Here is a 15,538-nt window from a genome sequence, read left to right on the forward strand (position 1 = left end):
TTTTTGGCAGAAAGAGAAACTTGTTTTCTGGTATGGGTTTTTCTTTTTCTTTTCTTTCTTTCTTTTTTTTAGATGAAGTCTTACTCTGTCGCCTGGGCTGGAGTGCAGTGGCATGATCTCAGCTCACTGCCACCTCTGCGTCCCAGGTTCAAGTGATTCTCCTGCCTCAACCTCCCAAGTAGCTGGGACTACAGGCGCCCGCCACCATGCCTGGCTAATTTTGTATTTTTAGTGGTGACAGTGTTTTACCATGTTGGCCAGGCTGATCTTAAACTCCTGACCTCAGGTGATCTGCCTGCCTCGGCCTCCCAAAGTGCTGGGGTTACAGGCGTGAGCCACTGCACTAGGCCAGATTTTTCTTCAGAACACTTGGGACTCACCTGTAGTTCCTTAGGTCAATGAAAATTCTGTTGCTTCCTCTCAGTAACATCACTGTATCTGTATCTCTGTTCAGCTTAATCATACGTCCACTCAGATGACACAAGGGAGGAATCACACTCACTTCCTTCATCATGATGGTACATTGCTAAGCTTATGGCTGGAGTTTCTGTCTCTGCGAGACACCAAGCCCTGGGAATTTCCGTCTGTGCTTTCTTTGTGGTGGGTGTAGGACAGCCTGGTATGTAGGACACACCTTTTTCTGAGCTATGAGTGTTCTGACCTAACACCATTCTCTTCAGGATCCAATTAAGGAATTCCAGAAAATGACCATCGCAGTAGTTACCTCTTTTCTGTTTTTAGAGGGATGTGAGATGTCTTTGTGTTTGGCGCACATTGGCACGGAGGGTACAGCTCTTTTTCTGATGGTGCTGTCATGTTCAGGGCAGTCTGTTTCTTTTCTTCTGAATCAGATTTGCAGTAACTTCCTTTCTAGATGCTGTCAACCAATATACTTTAACCTTTTGTTATTAAGGCAGAATGAGGTTCTTCTTTTTTGGGAAACAGATAAAATGTTTGCTGTCTTGTACGTCTGTGACTGTGTCCTGGAATATTTTGTAGTTTCTTCCGTATGATATTGCAGAAAGCAGAATCTGATGCAGTATTAAAAAATACTGGACTATGATATAAGCAACATGATTCTCATCTCAATTTGACCTGTAGGTTACCTGCCCAGGACATTTGCTGTAAATTCAGTGATGTCTGTAGTTCCTCATTCACCCCCCCACCTGATAGTGATAGCCATATAATAATTTTGAAGGAATTAACTGTCTTTATTCTTTATTTTTTTTTAAAACCAAATGGTCAGTATTTGCCATCCACAGAAGTCTCTCTGAAATAGTAGCTAGCAATTACTAGGTATGTACTAAGTACCAGGTAATATTTTCAGCAACACACACACATACACACACACACACACACACACACACACACACACTCTCTCTCTCTCTCTCTCTCTCACACACTCCCCCCACCCACACTCACACAATCACATACGCACATACACTCATACCCACTTTCAGCGGCACACACTCACACTCTCTCACACACAGACACTCACACACTCCCCCCCACCCACACTCACACAATTACATACGCACACACACTCATACACGCTTTCAGTGACACACACTCACACTCTCTCACACACTCTCACACACACACACTCCCTCACACACACACACACACACACACACACATTCTCTGCTTTTGTAATAATCCTATGCAGTGGGTTCTGAGGTTAAGTGACCCACCAAAGATAAATAGCTAGAAATTGGAAACAGGATTTGAACTCAGGCCCTGTAGCTCCCAAGTGTGCCATCTTTTTGCTGTATGTCCCTCTCTTTGTCTTGAAGTTGAAAGCCATGGCTTTGTTTTTCTAGTGAATAGAACTCCCAGAGTGAAACAATTGATTCTCAGCAGCATCCTCTTTTTTTTTCTTGACAATCCTAAAATAGTAATGATTTTGGAAAATGGGAAAGAACAACTCTTTTCTAGTGAAAATGTGTGTGGGGGGAGATGGGGAATGATTCAGGCAGCTTCATGTGGTCGTTTTCAGACATGTAATATCCTCTGTCATATCTTTGAATTCTATAATCCAGTAACGACAGATTTAATTCATCTGCTCGAGCTAGCTCTGTGATCTGATCCTTGTTTTCTGATTGCTCATTTAAAGGACCACGGCTATGCGCAGGCAGCCATTCCAGCGCAGCTCTCCACCAGTGCCCTCAGCACAGCGTTTGTTCAGACTCTTCTCACTGATTAGCAAGAGTTTGCTTTTTAAGTAGATGCTGCTTGAATTCCCAGCACTTGTGTCTTTTCGCTGTTCTCATTCACCATGGATACTGAAGCCAGGACAATTACACAGTGACTTGGAGAGGAACAGAAACCTGCCTGTGTCCTAATGGAGAGGCACAGCTGGGTGGGGAGTCTAGAGAATATGTTGGTAGAGAAGTTTAGCGGCATCCTTTATTGAAGCTTAAAAATTGTACATTCTAACAAGTGATCGCACCCTTTCTAAACTGCATTCTACTATCTTGATGTGAAAAGGGGAAATAGAGAATTCTTCACAGAATTAAAATTTAGATAAGAAAATCTAGAGTTAAGGTTATTTTTGCTATTTACTGTTGTGACCCTGGCACTGTGGAAAGTGCAGAAGTGAAAGCCTTCTGCTCCCTAGCCACTCCTAATATTTCAAGGGGATTTCTCGTGACAGTTTGGTGTGTATTCCAGAATATTTTCCATGTGTACCCACACACATATGTGCACATGCAGAGTTACATTAGTTATACCCACTACGATTTGCTGGTAACATTTTCTTACTCAACAATCACTCAGGTCCTCTTTCTACGCTAATAGATACAGTTCTATCTTTTTTTAATGTCCATATACATAGCATAATAATAATGTAATAATAATTGCTAACAATTATTGAGCTCTTATGTGTCAGGTGTTTTACTAATAAACTCTATATCCAGATGAGGAAACCAAGATTTATTGAGTTTATGTAAGTTGCCCCAGGTCACACAGTACGTGGCAAAGTCAGGATTTAAACCAAGGCTGTGTGGCTGCAGAACCCATGTTCTTAACTCCTTCACTGTGCACTGTGATTCTCATACTCGATCTCCTATTGATAGACACTGACCTCTCCTTTTCTACTGTAACCAATATTTTTGTAATGAATATATTTGTATACAGATGCTTGAGAAAGTATTTCTCTCTGATATGTGCATTTTAGTGTTTGAGAACAAACCTGATTTTGAAAACAATTTTTGCCCATATTGACTTGTGCAGAGGTGACAGCCTATCTGTAGAGGGACTAATGTCTTAAGTGCAGCAATGCATCTTCTTGATAATGATCATGAATTTCAGTTCTCTTGTCATTTGACTAGACTTTTATTTAACAAAGGACCCACAGTCTGTGGCTGTGCTCAGCAGTGCTTACAATTAGTTGCTGTAGATGTTCATGTTTCCAGCTATCAGTGTCCCTTAAAACCTAGGCGAGGAAACCCTGATTATGTAACAATTTTAAGTGCTGTGCTCCTCAGGTGTCAAACCTTCCAAGAGGCCATAGATAGAATGTCGAAGCCACAGAGCACTCACAAAGTGAGGTGCTGATACCCTGTGCTCAATATCACATCCAAATGCACAGTTTCATTTTTCCATCTTTCCATTTTCCATTTGAATGGGTTTTGATTTGCTGAAAAATGAACAAAAATATGCAAACAAAAAGCTTGATGTGTAAAATTTTTGCCTGTATTGCTGAGAAAGCAATAGAATTGAATTGAGAGAGCATTTCATCAATGGAGTGATAATTACATCAGGGTAGGTAGAGGCTGATCAATAATATAATGACGAATAAATAAATATTCTACCTTCTAAGAAGAATTTCCTGGACCTCTTTCTTTCCACAAATCTATAGGACCAATCTTTACACTAGACCGGGTGGCCAGGTGGGCAGGCAAGTATCTCTGTGGTTGTATAAACCCAAGTCCATGGACGCTGGGCCTCCTGTGAGGCCACTTCATCACCTCCCATCACGTGACCACAGACAGTTCTGTGTCAGAGGCTCTCTGAGATAGTGTAGGTGATCAGGAATCAGAATTTACCATCTATTCCACAGAAAGATTAAGTCCCTCTCTAGGGTAGAGTTATATATTGTACTGAAACAAAAAGACGTAGTAGAATTCTGTACCCATGTCACAAGGCGTCAAAGCTCCTCTGTCTTCCCTGAACTTTGCTGTTTGGTAGCAGCAAGGGCAGTAGAAGAGGAACTGTTGATCTTCACCTAAGGTGAAGAAAGGAGCTTCTGTCAGAGATTGAGACATATACTTAATGTTTTCTTTTTCTCCCATAAATTGGTGACTACCTTGCAGTTGTCATATGTTTCTGCTGTTGGTGTTGAGAATAATTAACCATTACCTTTACAAAGCAAATGATATTCTCTTCAGTATCTATTTTTACAATAAAATGTGCTGTTTACCTAGACAAACCTCTAAGCATTTGCATTGGGAGCTGTATAAACATCCTCCCAGTACATACTCATGCAGACAGGCCTTAAGAAAAGCTGTAGGTTTGATGCTATAATGAATGATGAGTTTCAGATTCAGTCAGAGAGGCAGAAACGTGGGTAAGACTGTGAGTTTTACAATCAGGCTTTCTAATTTCAATTCTGGTTCTAACCTAGAAAAAATTATTCACACTCCTGGGCTTCAGTTTTCTTCTCTGTAAAATGAGACTGATAATTATGATGAGCATCTACTAGCTTGTCATAGAATTATGTGAGCTTACACCAATAGAGCATTTAGAATAGTATCTGGCACAGAATAAGTGCTCAGTTCAAGAAGTGTTAGCTACTGTTGTCATTATTGTTATGATTTCATAATAATTATTTTGCTATTCTAACAGGCTCCTTTCTTATAATGAGTCAGGACCGAAACTAAGGCATTTGAAGTGGAGATGTCAAAGTTTTGAATACCAAGTTATGTTTGATGTTTGTTGGAAAGGAAGCATAATTTACAGACTTTGTAGGCTTTTGAAACCTAAGTGGTTAAGAAGAATTCTCTTCATTATGTAAGTTCCCTTAGTTCATTAGGAAATCAAGACTGCAAGAATCCTCCTGAATGTTTTTAGCAATTTCTCATGGAAAAATCACAGGTGTGGTGAATACCGTTTTATTTATGCAACTTTTCAAAAGGTATTGTGCTGAAGAAAAGGAAGTCAGTGTAGATTTTGCTTGGCTGTTAGCCCCTAGATAAGTTTTATTGGATTCAGCAGTATGCTGTGCTCTTGTGCAATGGTGGCAGAAAGTAGATGTCAATTCTGTCAGTGGGATAGGATTATGATCAGATGGTCACCATAAGACCCTGCTTCGATTGGGTAGAGGAGACTGTGAAATCCCTTGCTTCTAAGAATTGAGTACTTGTGAAAATGATAGTAAACTCGTCTGGCAGGTCAGTAACAAGTCTATAACCAAGAAGATGTATATTGTGTTTGTGAAGAGAAAAATGCTTTAAAATCTCCTTTCTTTCCAATCTATCTTACATACCTTGTTAAATTGCTTCATGTCCTGCTGCTATATATGTATTTTCTTTCAAAGGCCTGAATTCCAAGAAAGCAACAATTCTATTTTTAATACTGTTCTTTATTTTTAAAAATATGTATTTTATATGCGTACATTTATATATATATATATATATATATATATATATATATATATATATATTTAGTACCTTGGTACTGGCCTTACAGGATTTAAAAAAATTTAATGATTAATTGCATTTTTCTTTCATTGACATTTAAGGTAGTACAGATGCACTTTAGATAATCTAGATATGAATTCTTGACAACATGACAAACACACATTTAAAACTTTATGGTTCAGGTGAGTCTCTTTATGCCAAGAACACAGCTAAGATAATTTTTAGTGGAAATAAAAAAGGGCTTTTTTGGTTGGTCTTTTTGACAATGCTTTGGAATTCTAAAAGGTTCTATGGCCAATATTTGTAACTCTGACCTAGGATTTAGAGAATGTCATTGCCTACATTAAAAATATTTCTCTTTCAGCCTTTCTTTTCTAATATCTTGTTTTGGAAGAAATCAAAAGAAGAGCTATCAGGCAGTTTAGAGACTCCAGAGCAGGGTTTGGCACTGTTGACGTTTGGGCTGGATAACCTTTTGTTGTGGGGACTGTCTTGTGCATTGCAGCATGTGTAGCAGTGTCTGAGGCCGCCACCTACTAGGTGCTAGTTATACCCCAGTCCTCAGAATCCCAGATGTCTCCAACCATTGCCAGACTTTGCGGGGGGAGGAGCAAAATCACCCCTGATTAAGAATCACTGGAGTAGAGAATAATAGAAAAATTCAGGAATGCAAAAAGCTCAGAAAAAGTAGGGCTCAGAGAAAATAGAAAAGTAGCAAGGGATTCAGCCTTTCCAAATCAACAAAATAAAATTTTCTGTTCAGAAAAAAGAAGTGAAGAACCAAAGAAGATAACAAGATCTTGGAGCCGGACAGGAGAGGGCAACAGAGACATGGCTTGTTGTTTTGGAAAGGGGAGAAACAGGAATAAAACTCTGTTCATTAGAGATATTGGTGTGAACTCTGGGTATTCAACAGAGAGAAAAGGCTGTGTACAAATAAACATAGATGCAAATCTTTGTGTAAGTGTATTCCATACACATCTGTTTCCTAGTTCTGTCCACTGAGAGAGCCTGGGAAGAGTAACACCTAGTGCACACCTAGTCCTAGACTGTGGTTTCTAAATACTGTTCTCTACTTAAAAGTGCCCTTTGGAAGAATGACTGATTCCAGGGCTGGAACAAAGAAAAGTAGAAGATGAGCCTGGGATACCTTCTTGTTTCATAAGGTAAAGAAATGCTCAAAGACAAGGAGATAGCAAAAGGACATATGAGTCAGCTTGAAGAGGCCCCTGCTAGCCAAATGCGTGGCAATTTGAGCATCAAAATAATGATAGTAATAGGTTATAACTCACTGAATAACATAGGAATTTGTGAGTTCATATTGACCTGAATAAATCAGTGCTTAAAGTCTTAAGTTTGATACTTAAGTCCGAAGCATGTGAACATAGTCTCAGAGTAACTCTCCCCACTCCCAAATTTATGCAAATTACAAAGGGAAAATGAGAAACTTCACAGTGGAGAAGTCTGGCAGGTAACACCTTAACCAAGTGATCAAAATTAAAAGCGTCAGTAAGAAGACTAATTGAAGTTATGTACCACCTGATAGGCTATGAGAAGAACACAGCATCATTACTGTGATATTCCCGCCAAAGATGTATAACCTGAATCTATTCATGAAGAAACATTAAGCAAACTCAAATTGAGTCACATCGTATAACAAAATAACTGGTCTCTAATCTTCAGAAGAGTCAAGCTCATGAAAATTAAGCAAACAGAAGCCTTGATTCTGAACTGGAACCGTTTACTGTGAAACACGATTGTGGTGGAAGGATTGGTGAACTTTGAACAGCATCCTAGGATTGGATGGTAGTAATGCATCCATGGTAACTTTCTGATTTTCATAGGTGTAGACAGCGTCATTGTATGTAAGAAGTACACAATTTGGAGGTGATGGGCCATTGTGTTGGCAACTAACTCTCAAACAGCTAAGAAAAAATAAGTCATATTATTCTATTTTTGCAACTGTTCTCTAAGTTTAAGATTCTTTCAAAATAAAAATAAAAATGGTGGTAGTGCTGATGGCCTCATACCTTGTGGATACTCTTTGCAACAAATGTATCAGAAGCCTTAAAAATGTTCATGTTCTGACTGACATTTGTTATTCTGTCCTCAGTGAGCACAAAACTTTGGAAAGACACTTGTATTAAGCAGAAAAGTTATATTAATAACTGTACATGTGAAATGGGTTAACTAGGTAAAAAAAAAAAACATAGAAAAAAGACTGGAAGCCCCTTCTCCCATCATTCTTAGTGTTAGACCTCTAAGACAGGATGGTTCTGAATGGCCACACATTGGCTGAACTGTTTTTCTGTTCTTTTCTTTCCAATATCTATTTATTGTCATTAACGTAATTCCAATTTCCTTGCTTTCTTTTTTTTTTTTTTTGAACTTTGTTGACTGGCCATGCTCTGTCATTCTGCCCTCATCTCAGCCTATCCTTGCCCCTCTTCCACAGCAGTTCTGCCGCCTTTTGTCTTACTGAGGACAAGATTTCTTGTGTTTGCTGTGTTGATTTTCACATTTTCACCAGTATGCTTTTGTTCTGTTTCTTTTCTTTTCTTTTCTTTTCTTTTGAGACCAGGAATTTGTGAGTTCATATTGACCTGACTGTCACCCAGACTGGAGTGCAGTGGTGCAGTCTTGGCTTACTGAAACCTCTGCCTACTCAGGAGGCTGAGGCAGGGTTTAAGCAATTCTCCTGCCTCAGCCTCCTGAGTAGCCGGGACTACAGGCACCCACCACCACGCCTGGCTAATTTTTGTATTTTTAGAAGAACCGGGTTTCACCATGTTGACCAGGTCTTGAACTCCTGAACTCAGATGATTCGTCCGCCTTGGCCTCCCAAAGTGCTGGGATTACAGGCGTGAGCCACTAAGCCTCACCTGTTCTGCTTCTTTAGTATGATGTTTCATTTTCCTTTTTACTATACTATTTTTTTTTTTAAAAGAGATGACGTTTCACTGTGTTGTCCAGGCTGGCCTTGAACTCCTGGGGTCAAGCAGTCCTCCCACCTCAGCCTCCCAAGTAGCTGGGACTACAGGCGTGAGCCACAGCACCCGGCTTATGCCAATTCTGTATAGACCTCATGTCAGTGCTCTTCTCTTTCTGGTCTGTGTCCGCCACTAATGGGATCAGCCTAGCTATGACCAGCTCAGGACTCCACGATTCCAGTTAGCAAGGATGACTGCTTGGGCCTCCACCTCAGACTTCAGAATGCTCTCTAGTTCCTTAGGACATTACAAATAAAATTATTAAATGATCCAGCAGTTCCCTGTCTAGGTATATACCCCCAAAATTGGAAGCAGATAATTGTACACATTTGGTGGGAGCAACTCGCATGTCTATCAACAGATGTATGGATATACAAAATGTGTGACACATAGATGGAATTCAGCCTTAAAAAGGAAATTTTGACACATGCTATAACATCAGTGGACCTTGAAGACATACTAAGTGAAATAAGTCAGTTACAAAAGGGCAAATGGGTGATTGCACCTCTGTTAGGTACCTAGTGTTGTGAAATTCGTAGAGACAGATGGTGGGTCCCAGAGTTTCAGGGGGAAGGGTAGGGAATGAAGGGTACTCATTGCTGATGAGTACAGAGTTTCAGGTTTAGACGATTTAAAAACGTTCTGGAGATGGATGGTTGTGATGGTTGTACAGCAATATAAATGTACTTCATAGTCACTGAACTGTATACTTAAAAAGAGTAAACTTCATGTTATATATATATGTAACCTCAGCTAAACATTTTTTAAAATGCCATACAGTTGTTAGACAGTAGAACATTCAGTGATTAATGCTGTACTTAAAGGAAATTTTCCTCAGATTCTTGGGGATCTTCTGTTATCTTTAGCTTACAGTACTGTGGCTACTGGAGTGGCCAAGGGAAAATGTCTCCTTTTTCCTCTGAAGGTTTGCTGAAAATCAGCTGATAAAAGTCATTAAAAAGCATACACATTTATTAATGTGCATGAGGGAGAGTCACAGTGACGACCCTGCCACACCCTGGGAGACAGGTGTATATACCCTTCTTCTTAGCAGAAAGGGAGGTGGGAAGTGTGGATGATTTTAACAGGGTGGTAACTGGTTTTTAGGGAAATCAGTGGGCTGGAAGAACATACAGTGGCTTTGGACTATCTGTTGTGCCCACAAAGCAGACGAGTCTGTTCAGGTGTGTTGACAGGCTTCAGTCTTGTTCCTGCGATATGAGGTCAGTTGCTGAAAACTCAAGGAAAGAACGAGAGGTAATGGTGTTTCTTCTTTGGCAGGTCTGGGAGTTTAGGCAGATGAGGGAACTCAGTGAACAACTTCATCATCTGCTTTGGGGGAGAGAGAAGATTGACAGGCAGTGGGTAGAGGGGAAGGTCAGAGAGACCTGGAGGCCTCTTGAGTTCCTCATGTCAAAGTGCCATATTTTAGGGTATTGGTTTAGGAGCCCCAACACTGGATCCTGTACCTTCACGGGTATTTTAATGGGAAATTAGAAGTAGTTATCTGTAAGTCCAAAAGTATAAAAGTAGCTCTTATTAGACACCTGATATGAATAAATAATCCTTTAAAACTATCCACAATAGCTTTACAAAAGATCTGTTATTGTGTCATTTACCATATTGTGGAAAACTAGAGAGATTAATAATGTGACTGTGGTTAACCACCCTACTAAGTACTAAAGTCAGGGTTAAGTCATTGACTCTTGGTTCAAAGTTCATGCTATTTCATGAAACTCTACTTCCTACAGAAAGCATGAATGCAGCATTATCTGATCACCAAGAAATCATATGGGCTGCACCTGACAATTTGTTGCTTAGGACAGATACTTGCTTTTATATCTTTTCATCAGCAGAATTGCTGATGAAAGCCAAATTCTGCCAATTCCTCTGAACTCTGATGTATTTTCATTTTTTCTTCTGTATTCTCTTTTTTCTATTTATAAAACAAGATACTGTGTACTGAATGCCAGAAAGCTTGAGGGTAGTTTTTCAGCCCTCTCTTAGAAAGCAGGAATACGGACATTTGATGCTTTGTAACAGGGACGGTACGAGAAACACCATCATCTCTTTCTAGTGCAGCTTATTATTTTCTGTATAATTCTCCTTATATCTTCTCATGGACTTTTATACAAATACATTTTTGAGGACTTCTCCAGCTACACATGTCAGACCGCCTGATAGCTGGCATGTCCCATTAGGTTGGTGGTTTGCCCGTCAGTCAGTTTGATCTCATCCCAGCTGCGTTGACAAGATTTTCATTGTCAAATTGCTCTAAAAAAAACTTCACAAATTCAAAATTGAATAAATGTAATATATCAAACCAATGACTGTTACATTATAGGTTAGAAATCACATAGTACCTGCTACTACATAATAAAATTATGCGGTTGGGGCTCAGTGGCTAAAGCCTGCAATCCCAGAACTTTGGGAGGCCAAGGTGGGCGGATCACTTGAGGTGAGGAATTTGAGACCAGCCTGGACAACATGGTGAAATCTTGTCTCCTAAAAATACAAAAATTAGCTGGACATGATGGCACGTGCCTGTATTTCTAGCTACTTGGGAAGCTGAGGCAGGAGAATCGCTTGAACCTGGGAGGTACAGGTTGCAGCGAACCAAGATCGCACTACTGCACTCCAGCCTAGGCGACAAAGTGAGATTTTTGTCTCAAAAATAATAAAATAGGGCTGGGCACAGTGGCTCACGCCTGTAATCCCAGCACTTTAGGAGGTCAAGGCGAATGGATCATGAGGTCAGAAGATCGTGACCATCCTGGCCAACATGGTGAAACCCCATCTTTACTAAAATACAAAACAGCTGGGTGTGGTGGTACACACCTGTAGTCCCAGCTACCCAGGAGGCTGAGGCAGGAGTACTGCTTGAACCCGGGAGGCAGAGCTGAGATTGCGTCGCTGCACTCCAGCCTGGGCAACAGAGTGAGACTCTGTCTCAAAATAATAATAATAATAAAGAATGTGAATAAAAAAATCAGTGTAGGTATTGAATGAGGGATTCTGGACATGGCAGTTTTCTCATATTTAAAGCACACACAAAAACCCTATGAAATGTGGTATTTTCTCGGCACATTTGAGAAATGGTGCTGAATTCTGTGTTTTCCTTGTGGAAATGTAATTCCTGTTTCTGTTGGTTCCTTTCAAATATTAAGCATGCTCTTTTATAGCAGAATAGTGAAAATAGTGCCTACCAAAAACAGTAGAGTGTTTTTTCTTGATATGAATTAAGATTTCTCAGAACTTAGCTTTCTCAATCATTTGCCCAAAGTGTGCCCCAGGACCTTGTAATATATCCATTCTCTTATGTGTGTGGCAGGAATGGGTGGGTGATAGACATGTATATGGTAATTGAAGATCAGAACATATGTGATGGAATCTATTTCCTTCTGCCTTTTCCCTGCCTTGGAGTTTCCTTAAGGGAAACGATGTCTGCACATAGATTATTGTGTGGGGAGGGGCGTAGGGGTGGGGAGAGTGGCAATTGGTAAAACTGCATTTACACAAATCTCAATGTTTTCCTGCATGTATTTGCATTTACTACATAGGAACATATGCACACGCTATCGATAGAGGCGATTACAAAAACTGTTAATGACTCCTGGAAGGTGAAATCACAAACTGCAAAGGTTTCTTGCCAGGGAAAATATAGAAATGAGACTGCCACCTGTTGTTTAAACCAGAGAATTGCTACAAGCTCTATTGCACCAATGAGGGGCAAATGCTAAAAGTACACTTCTCTCTCCTCACATGGAAACTAACTCCTTGTGTATTCATGTAACCCAGTACGTTTTCTGTAAGACATTCTATCCAATGTGGGTTTTCACAGTGTGAAACGAGGGGAAAATAATTTATTGGAAACATACTTAGGTCTTTATTGTCATTGTGTGTGGCTTTCAACGCTTAATATGATGGAGCCTAAGTCTTTCTATTTTGTGTAGTTTTTCCCTCAAGAAGACAAAAAAAGGAATTTATCTTCATTATGCTAATGATAGGCTTTCTGAAAAGGTAGGAGAGAACGTGGGACTAGTGTCCGTGGCTTATGTTCAGTCATCGAGCCAGCAGTTGGTAGCCAGTGTTGGTGGGTAATGATGCTGATAGCCAGTACCAGTTTCCCTTGGGTGTCAGCTGAAAAGCTTAGCTCTTCTGCAGTGAGGAAAGGATAGCTATTGAGAGTATTAAGAGCTGGTATTCAGTTTGTGTAGTGGAACAAGTGTAAACATAGCAAGATAAGGAATTTGTGTGTGATCATGCAGATTTTGGTGAGTTATCAATCCACTTTAATTGCTAGAACTAGTGCTCCCCAACCATGTTAATTGGTTATGCTGCTATTCTACATGAATTACCATGGTATATATAATTTAGTGGTTTTAACAGAGTTAATGAACTCTGTTGAAAACTAGATGGCTGGGTCAGAAGGCAGCTAACTAAGACGGAGCGTGCACTGGGGCCTTTGTGAGCAGGAATTCGCACTCACAGCATAGACAGTGGCCTAGGTGGTTTTTAAATTCTTCCTCCTTTTTACATCCTTTTTCTAAATTTTTACAGGAACATAGACCAAACCTATAGGGTTCACTCTCTGACCATGTTAAACCAATACTAGTAAACTTTAAGTTGTTTTATTGAGGACTGACACCAGCTGATGATTTCTACATTGGTATTTAAAATTCAAGAAAATCAAAGCTCAGGCAGAATAGTAAAAGAAAATGAAATAATATGAAGTCCCAGAGAGGAGGAAGAGGTGTCTGAGGAGTGCTTTTCAACCTTGGTAAGTTCTTCAGCTCTTAGGGCCTTGATTTCCCCATCTGTGAAATGAGGAATTCAGATCAGAACATTTTTGAGGTTCCTTCTGCCTATCATTTTGTTGATGTATTTGAAACATCTTGCTAATAACTTCATTAGATCTCAAAATTTGTAATAACTATTTAAAATGTAGATTTCTATAGATTTCTAGTCTAAATGTACTAGACGTTGCTCTTCCTGGACCACAGGTGTTGACGAGATGACTTCTTGAGCAGTCTTCAAGCTTTGTAATTCTCGAAACATCATATCCTTCCTATGAAAGAAAGTATCCAAAGTTTTAGGAGACTGTCAAACTAGGATAAACACAGCTTTTCTTGGGGAAACATCATCTTTCCTTAGCCTTCGTTAGCCTAATATTTTTGATGTTCAGCACATAATATATAAATAGATGACACAGGTAGCCATGGAGACCATGCCGTAGTTAATATCCAATGCCTTCTAACAGCTACATCATGGAACAGTTTTTTGCGACCTCTAAACCTTAAGATTGGATGAGTCTGCTTTTTAATCTAAGAAATATTTTGGGATGGGAAATTAACTTTACCCCGTTCCCCTTCTCTTTCCTATTTGGATTTTCTCCAAATAGTTGAGAAAATAGTGCATCACACTATTCGTTTGATGCACAAGCAAAGATAACTCAGTTAACTGCTTGCTAAAAGTGCACTCAAAATTTCCTGCAAACACTCATTTTTAAGTAAACCAAAGTAGTAGGAGCTGAAGAAAAGAGAGAGGGAGTTTATTAAGTTCTGTTTAGGCTTCCTGGCCTTACTGGGCTCTGCATACATGTTGATCAACTCTTATCGGTGGGTATATCATGCTAGAGCTTTAGGTCTTTGTCTGCATGGAGAGGCTTCATCTCTGGCGTGAGGTCTGGTGGTGAACTGATGAAGGGAGGAGAAAACAAGAGCAGGGGTTCCTTTCAAAAATCCATTTTTATCCTGCTATGATTTAATTGTTGCCCCTAATAGACTGAATGTATGATACATGATTCTGTATTGTTTCTCAACAGAGAGCTAGAAAAAGGAAAGAAACTGCTTGTGACATTCACAAACACAATTCCACTGTTTTGTTTTGTTTTTTTTTGAGACAGAGTCTCATTCTGTCTGTTTCCAGGCTGGAGTGCAGTGGCATGATCTCAGCTCACTGCAATCTCCCCCCTACCGCCCCGGGCTCAAGCAATTCTTTTGTCTCAGCCTCCCAAGTAGCTGCGACTACAGGCGTGAGCCACCACGCCCAGCTCATCTTTGTATTTTTAGTAGAGACAGGGTTTCACCATGTTTGCCAGGATGGTCTCAATCTCTTGACCTTGTGATCCGACCGCCTTGGCCTCACAAAGTGCTGAGATTACAGGTGTGAGCCACCATGCCTGGCCTTTTGTTTTGTTTTTAGAAGGAGTCTCGGCTGTCATCGAGGTTGGAATGATCCCAGCTCACTACAACCTTCGCCCTCTTGGTTCAAACAATTCTCCTGCCTCAGCCCCCTGAGTAGCTGGGATTACAGCCATGTGCCAACACACCCTGCTAATTTTTGTATTTTTAGTAGAGATGGATTTCACCATGTTGCCCAGCCTGGTCTCAAACCCCTGACTTCAAATGATCCACCTGCCTCGGCCTCCCAAAGTACTGGGATTACAGGCGTGAGCCACCGCACCTGGCCAAAAATATTGTTGTGGTGGTTGTTTTTGTTGTTTTAAGTTTTTGTTATTCGGGATAATACTAACGGAGCTTTATAACAAACTTTATAATAAACATGATCTTACATGAGACAGCATCACATTCCAGTAGCTTCTTCCACTTCATTCTAGTTATTCTGCCTGGCGTCACAACAATAATTTTGAAAGCATTTTAATGTCTTTCTCCTTTTTTTAAATCATGAGAATACTAAGACCTGATTAGAGAGACTTACCTTAAGGCTCTGGCCATCTTCAGTATTAGAAGTAGGTGATCTAACTTGGAATCTAACATTATTTCCACCCCATTATATATACACAAACCAGTATCATCTTTTGCTTTGTTACCCTTTAATGTATGTGTGTGTGTATATACGCATATATGTTACAGAGTAATCAAGTTCCAGTTAAATGTTTATAAATAT

At 40.0% G+C, this 15,538-nt stretch overlaps 1 protein-coding gene across 4 annotated transcripts in view; it reads left to right on the plus strand.

Moving 5' to 3' along the window:
• SMYD3 (SET and MYND domain containing 3) overlaps positions 1–15,538 on the plus strand; it is a 709,642-nt gene that overhangs the window by 462,879 nt on the left and 231,225 nt on the right. Inside the window, exon 1 of one of the 4 annotated variants that reach the window (XM_032242386.1) lies at positions 2,128–5,390. The exons of the other annotated variants lie outside the window; for them this stretch is intronic. The gene's annotated coding sequence lies outside the window, so the exon portion shown is untranslated. Of the gene's footprint in view, positions 1–2,127; positions 5,391–15,538 lie in introns of those variants that run through there. 4 annotated transcript variants of the gene reach the window in all.

This window comes from Sapajus apella, unplaced genomic scaffold (genome assembly GCF_009761245.1).
Source record: "Sapajus apella isolate SASKATOON/1434 unplaced genomic scaffold, GSC_monkey_1.0 scaffold49, whole genome shotgun sequence".
In the NCBI taxonomy this organism is placed as follows: domain Eukaryota; kingdom Metazoa; phylum Chordata; class Mammalia; order Primates; family Cebidae; genus Sapajus; species Sapajus apella.